We start from the raw sequence: 7,301 nt of genomic DNA on the forward strand, positions 1-7,301 counted from the left end.
TTAGTGGTGTGGAGACACAGGAGCTGTGGGTTAGTGGTGTGGAGACACAGGAGCTGTGGGTTAGTGGTGTGGAGACACAGGAGCTGTGGGTTAGTGGTGTGGAGACACAGGAGCTGTGGGTTAGTGGTGGAGACACAGGAGCTGTGTTAGTGGTGTGGAGACACAGGAGCTGTGGGTTAGTGGTGTGGAGACACAGGAGCTGTGGGTTAGTGGTGTGGAGACACAGGAGCTGTGGGTTAGTGGTGTGGAGACACAGGAGCTGTGGGTTAGTGGTGTGGAGACACAGGAGCTGTGGGTTAGTGGTGTGGAGACACAGGAGCTGTGGGTTAGTGGTGTGGAGACACAGGAGCTGTGGGTTAGTGGTGTGGAGAGCTGTGGGTTAGGAGACACAGGAGCTGTGGGTTAGTGGTGTGGAGACACAGGGGTTAGTGGTGTGGAGACACAGGAGCTGTGGGTTAGTGGTGTGAGACACAGGAGCTGTGGGTTAGTGGTGTGGAGACACAGGAGCTGTGGGTTAGGGTTAGCTCTGGAGGTGGTGTGGAGACACAGGAGCTCTGGGTTAGTGTGTGGAGACACAGGAGCTCTGGGTTAGTGGTGTGGAGACACAGGAGCTCTGGGTTAGTGGTGTGGAGACACAGGAGCTCTGGGTTAGTGGTGTGGAGACACAGGAGCTCTGGGTTAGTGGTGTGGAGACACAGGAGCTCTGGGTTAGTGGTGTGGAGACACAGGAGCTCTGGGTTAGTGGTGTGGAGACACAGGAGCTCTGGAGTTAGTGGTGTGGAGACACAGGAGCTCTGGGTTAGTGGTGTGGAGACACAGGAGCTCTGTGGTTAGTGGTGTGGAGACACAGGGCTCTGGGTTAGTGGTGGAGACACAGGAGCTCTGGGTTAGTGGTGTGAAGACAGGAGAGACACGGAGCTGTGGGTTAGTGGTGTGGAGACACAGGAGCTGTGGGTTAGTGGTGTGGAGACACGGGAGCTGTGGGTTAGTGGTGTGGAGACACGGGAGCTGTGGGTTAGTGGTGTGGAGACACGGGAGCTGTGGGTTAGTGGTGTGGAGACACGGGAGCTGTGGGTTAGTGGTGTGGAGACACGGGAGCTGTGGGTTAGTGGTGTGGAGACACGGGAGCTGTGGGTTAGTGGTGTGGAGAGACGGGAGCTGTGGGTTAGTGGTGTGGAGACTGGAGCTGTGGGTTAGTGGTGTATAATGCCCTCTGCTTCTCTGTGTAGGGAGGCTGTGCCACTGTCCTGTGCCAACCATTGGATGTCTTGAAGACCAGGCTGATGAACTCAAAAGGGGAATATGTGGTAAGTGTGTGTGTGTGTGTGTGTGTGTATACTGTAGATCAGGGCTTGTCAGTTCCAGTCCTAGGTATTTGCAGGACTGTAGCCTAACACTGTATCACCCCTGATACAACTAGTTAAGGGCTAGATGATTCATTGAATCAGGGGTGTTGCTACATGGGGGTAAATGAGGGATGGGGGGTACATGAGGGTAAATGAGGACGGGGGGTACATGAGGGTAAATGAGGGACGGGGGGGTACATGAGGGCAAATGAGGGACTGGGGGGCACATGAGGGCAAATGAGGGACGGGGGGTACATGAGGGTAAATGAGGGACGGGGGGTACATGAGGGATGGGGGTACATGAGGGATGGGGGTACATGAGGGTAAATGAGGGACGGGGGGTACATGAGGGACGGGGTACATGAGGGTAAAATGAGGGACTGGGGGTACATGAGGGTAAATGAGGGACGGGGGTTACATGAGGGTAAATGAGGGACGGGGGTACATGAGGGTAAATGAGGGACGGGGGTACATGAGGGTAAATGAGGGACGGGGTACATGAGGGTAAATGAGGGACGGGGGTTACATGAGGGTAAATGAGGGACGGGGGGTACATGAGGGTAAATGAGGGACGGGGTACATGAGGGCAAATGGGACGGGGGGGTACATGAGGGTAAATGAGGGACGGGGGTACATGAGGGTAAATGAGGGACGGGGGGGTACATGAGGGTAAATGAGGGACGGGGGGTACATGAGGGTAAATGAGGGACGGGGGGTACATGCGGGTAAATGAGGACGGGGGGCACATGCGGGTAAATGAGGGACGGGGGGTACATGAGGGTAAATGAGGGACGGGGGTACATGAGGGTAAATGAGGGACGGGGGGGGTACATGAGGGTAAAATGAGGGACGGGGGTACATGAGGGTAAATGAGGGACTGGGGGTATATGAGGGTAAATGAGGACGGGGGGTAAAATGAGGACGGGGGTACATGAGGGACGGGGGGTACATGAGGGTAAATGAGGGACGGGGGGGGGTAAATGAGGGACGGGGGGGTACATGAGGGACGGGAGGGTAAATGAGGGACGGGGGGAGTTAGGAATGGGTTGTTTTCAACCATCAACCATGAGCTGCATTAAGAAGTGTCTTTTGTTGTCTTGGATTGTGTGTCTTCTGTTCCAGGGCCTGCTACACTGTGTGAGAGATACAGCTAAACTGGGGCCCAATGCCTTCTACAAGGTAACTGTTGTTAAATGCTACACTGTGTGAGAGATACAGCTAAACTGGGGCCCAATGCCTTCTACAAGGTAACTGTTGTTTAATGCTACACTGTGTGAGAGATACAGCTAAACTGGGGCCCAATGCCTTCTACAAGGTAACTGTTGTTTAATGCTACACTGTGTGAGAGATACAGCTAAACTGGGGCCCAATGCCTTCTACAAGGTAACTGTTGTTAAATGCCTTCTACAAGGTAACTGTTGTTAAATGCTACACTGTGTGAGAGATACAGCTAAACTGGGGCCCAATGCCTTCTACAAGGTAACTGTTGTTAAATGCCTTCTACAAGGTAACTGTTGTTAAATGCTACACTGTGTGAGAGATACAGCTAAACTGGGGCCCAATGCCTTCTACAAGCTAACTGTTGTTAAATATCATTGACAATGAAGTAGAGTCGTTGCCATGGCCTTAAACCAGTGGTGTTCAACCCTTTCTCCTTGAGAGCCGTCCTCCTGCAGGATGTCGTTATTTTGTTAATTTAACACCTGGTTCTGCTTGCCAGCTGGAGTTCAACCCTTTCTCCTTGAGAGCTGTCCTCCTGCAGGATGTCGTTATTATGTTAATTTAACACCTGGTTCTGCTTGCCAGCTGGAGTTCAACCCTTTCTCCTTGAGAGCCGTCCTCCTGCAGGATGTCATTATTTTGTCCATTTAACACTTGGTTCTGCTTGCCAGCTGGTGTTCAACCCTTTCTCCTTGAGAGCCGTCCTCCTGCAGGATGTCATTATTTTGTTAATTTAACACCTGGTTCTGCTTGCCAGCTGGAGTTCAAACCTTTCTCCTTGAGAGCCGTCCTCCTGCAGGATGTCGTTATTATGTTAATTTAACACCTGGTTCTGCTTGCCAGCTGGAGCTTATAAAGGGATAATATACCAATCAGGAAACTCCTGTCAGTTTGGTGTCTTCTCTCATGGGTAAAATAACTATGTTCACCACGACTTGACTTCAAAGTGGTCCGTCTGTGAAATCAGGTGATTTTACAACGAACTAGAGACTTCACGTGCTGATATTGACTTTGTTATTATTGTGTGTGTAGCTACCTAGCCAGCCCAGAGAGAGAGCATTGCATTGTGGGGTTTGTAGTCGACTTGAGCTGCAACCGATTTCCACAAAGATTTTAATGTTGCTGCCAAGCGTGTTACAACGACATAATGAAACATTTGTTTACAATAAATATTGTTCTCATTATATAACACTGTAAATCATAGGAATTGGTGTTTTTTTTGGTAGATTATTTGCGTTAGCTTCGAGAGAAGTGAGTTCGGGACAAACTGAAAGTATACAAAGCATGTAAACGTTTAAATCAAACTATTATATTCATAATGACTTCACAATAATCATATTATCGTGTGCCTACTCATGTGCCGGCCGCGTTCCTATTGGTCAGTCACCGGGATTGGTTTCTAACACCAGCCACACTGCACGATAAAGAACTTTGTCGGTGCCTACGACCGCACGTAGTGGTACTGAATCAGCAGACCTAGACCCTGTCACACTGAACGAGCCAAGACCTAGTGGTACTGAATCAGCAGACCTAGACCCTGTCACGCTGAACGAGCCAAGACCTAGTGGTACTGAATCAGCAGACCTAGACCCTGTCACGCTGAACGAGCCAAGACCTAGTGGTACTGAATCAGCAGACCTAGACCCTGTCACGCTGAACGAGCCAAGACCCTGAGTCAGCAGACCTAGACCCTGTCACGCTGAACGAGCCAAGACCTAGTGGTACTGAATCAGCAGACCTAGACCCTGTCACGCTGAACGAGCCAAGACCTAGTGGTACTGAATCAGCAGACCTAGACCCCTGTCACGCCTGAACGAGCCAAGACCTAGTGGTACTGAATCAGCAGACCCAAGACCCTGGTCACGCTGAGACCGACAAGACCTAGTGGTACTGAGTCAGCAGACCTAGACCCTGTCACGCTGGCCAAGACCTAGTGGTACTGAGTCAGCAGACCTAGACCCTGTCACGCTGAACGAGCCAAGACCTAGTGGTACTGAATCAGCAGACCTAGACCCTGTCACGCTGAACGAGCCAAGACCTAGTGGTACTGAATCAGCAGACCTAGACCCTGTCACGCTGAACGAGCCAAGACCTAGTGGTACTGAATCAGCAGACCTAGACCCTGTCACGCTGAACGAGCCAAGACCTAGTGGTACTGAATCAGCAGACCTAGACCCTGTCACGCTGAACGAGCCAAGACCTAGTGGTACTGAATCAGCAGACTAGACCCTGTCACGCTGAACGAGCCAAGACCTAGTGGTACTGAATCAGCAGACCCAGACCCTGTCACGCTGAACGAGCCAAGACCTAGTGGTACTGAATCAGCAGACCTAGACCCTGTCACGCTGAACGAGCCAAGACCTAGTGGTACTGAATCAGCAGACCTAGACCCTGTCACGCTGAACGAGCCAAGACCTAGTGGTACTGAATCAGCAGACCTAGACCCTGTCACGCTGAACGAGCCAAGACCTAGTGGTACTGAATCAGCAGACCTAGACCCTGTCACGCTGAACGAGCCAAGACCTAGTGGTACTGAATCAGCAGAGCTAGACCCTGTCACGCTGAACGAGCCAAGACCTAGTGGTACTGAATCAGCAGACCTAGACCCTGTCACGCTGAACGAGCCAAGACCTAGTGGTACTGAATCAGCAGACCTAGACCCTGTCACGCTGAACGAGCCAAGACCTAGTGGTACTGAATCAGCAGACCTAGACCCTGTCACGCTGAACGAGCCAAGACCTAGTGGTACTGAATCAGCAGAACTAGACCCTGTCACGCTGAACGAGCCAAGACCTAGTGGTACTGAATCAGCAGACCTAGACCCTGTCACGCTGAACGAGCCAAGACCTAGTGGTACTGAATCAGCAGACCTAGACCCTGTCACGCTGAACGAGCCAAGACCTAGTGGTACTGAATCAGCAGACCTAGACCCTGTCACGCTGAACGAGCCAAGACCTAGTGGTACTGAATCAGCAGACCTAGACCCTGTCACGCTGAACGAGCCAAGACCTAGTGGTACTGAATCAGCAGACCTAGACCCTGTCACGCTGAACGAGCCAAGACATCCGACAATCGTTTACCGCCGAAGAATTTGCCCACGACGTGAACATTTTTGTATGAAACGGCTGCAATCGCACAGTCTGTGGTGGGGTTTATGACATTGACTGACCTGAATCAGGAGTGTCACAGCGAAGACTGGAGACAAAGCCCTTATAACAGTCGCTCTCTAGGAGGAGAGCTGGTCTCTACATTAAACACAATGCTCAGCTTGAAAAAACACCACTTTAATTCCACCTGCCATACAGACTGGTAAACTTATGGTCTCTCTCCTCTTTAGGGTCTGGTTCCAGCAGGGATCCGTCTCATCCCTCACACGGTCCTCACGTTCATCTTCCTGGAGCAGCTCAGAACCTGCTGCGGCATCAGGATCGTCACCTGAGAGGGGTCAGGGGTCACCACCTGATCACCTATTGAGTAGTCTGAAATGTGACCTCTGCGTCAGGACTGCCAGGCCACGCCCATTCCCTTTGTTCCCTGTTCTGTTCTATGTGAGCAGGAAACTTTAATCCACCTGCAACCTCCCCCATCCTAAACCCCACCTTCTGGATACAGACTAGTGACTGACTGAAGAAGGGGTTCTGGATACAGACTAGTGACTGACTGAATGGGGGTTTCTGGATACAGACTAGTGACTGACTGAAGAAGGGGTTCTGGATACAGACTAGTGACTGACTGAATGGGGGTTCTGGATACAGACTAGTGACTGACTGAATGGGGGGTTCTGGATACAGACTAGTGACTGACTGAATGGGGGGTTCTGGATACAGACTAGTGACTGACTGAATGGGGGGTTCTGGATACAGACTAGTGACTGACTGAAGAAGGGGTTCTGGATACAGACTAGTGACTGACTGAATGGGGGTTCTGGATACAGACTAGTGACTGACTGAATGGGGCTTCTGGATACAGACTAGTGACTGACTGAAGGGGGGGTTCTGGATACAGACTAGTGACTAACTGAATGGGGGGTTCTGGATACAGACTAGTGAATGACTGAATGGGGGGTTCTGGATACAGACTAGTGACTGACTGAAGGAGGAGGAGGGGGGTTCTGGATACAGACTAGTGACTGACTGACGGGTGGGGTTCTGGATACAGACTAGTGACTGACTGACGGGTGGGGTTCTGGATACAGACTAGTGACTGACTGAAGAAGGGGTTCTGGATACAGACTAGTGACTGACTGAATGGGGGGTTCTGGATACAGACTAGTGACTGACTGAATGGGGGTTCTGGATACAGACTAGTGACTGACTGAATGGGGCTTCTGGATACAGACTAGTGACTGACTGAAGGGGGGGTTCTGGATACAGACTAGTGACTGACTGAATGGGGGGTTCTGGATACAGACTAGTGACTAACTGAATGGGGGGTTCTGGATACAGACTAGTGACTGACTGAATGGGGGTTCTGGATACAGACTAGTGACTGACTGAAGAAGGGGTTCTGGATACAGACTAGTGACTGACTGAATGGGGGTTCTGGATACAGACTAGTGACTGACTGAATGGGGGTTCTGGATACAGACTAGTGACTGACTGAATGGGGTTCTGGATACAGACTAGTGAATGACTGAAGGGGGGTTCTGGATACAGACTAGTGACTGACTGAAGGAGGAGGAGGGGGGTTCTGGATACAGACTAGTGACTGACTGACGGGTGGGGTTCTGGATAC

At 51.3% G+C, this 7,301-nt stretch overlaps 1 long non-coding RNA gene across 1 annotated transcript; it reads left to right on the forward strand.

Annotated features, from left to right (window-relative positions):
- Nucleotides 1-1,229: 1,229 nt before the first annotated feature.
- Nucleotides 1,230-6,831, forward strand: LOC135566505 (uncharacterized). The gene is made up of 3 exons (XR_010462109.1): nucleotides 1,230-1,307; nucleotides 2,469-2,525; nucleotides 5,905-6,831. It is a non-coding gene; the product is annotated as an uncharacterized LOC135566505 (long non-coding RNA).
- The last annotated feature ends 470 nt before the right edge of the window (nucleotides 6,832-7,301 follow it).

The sequence above is a fragment of the Oncorhynchus nerka genome, unplaced genomic scaffold, assembly GCF_034236695.1.
Source record: "Oncorhynchus nerka isolate Pitt River unplaced genomic scaffold, Oner_Uvic_2.0 unplaced_scaffold_4631, whole genome shotgun sequence".
NCBI classification, from domain to species: domain Eukaryota; kingdom Metazoa; phylum Chordata; class Actinopteri; order Salmoniformes; family Salmonidae; genus Oncorhynchus; species Oncorhynchus nerka.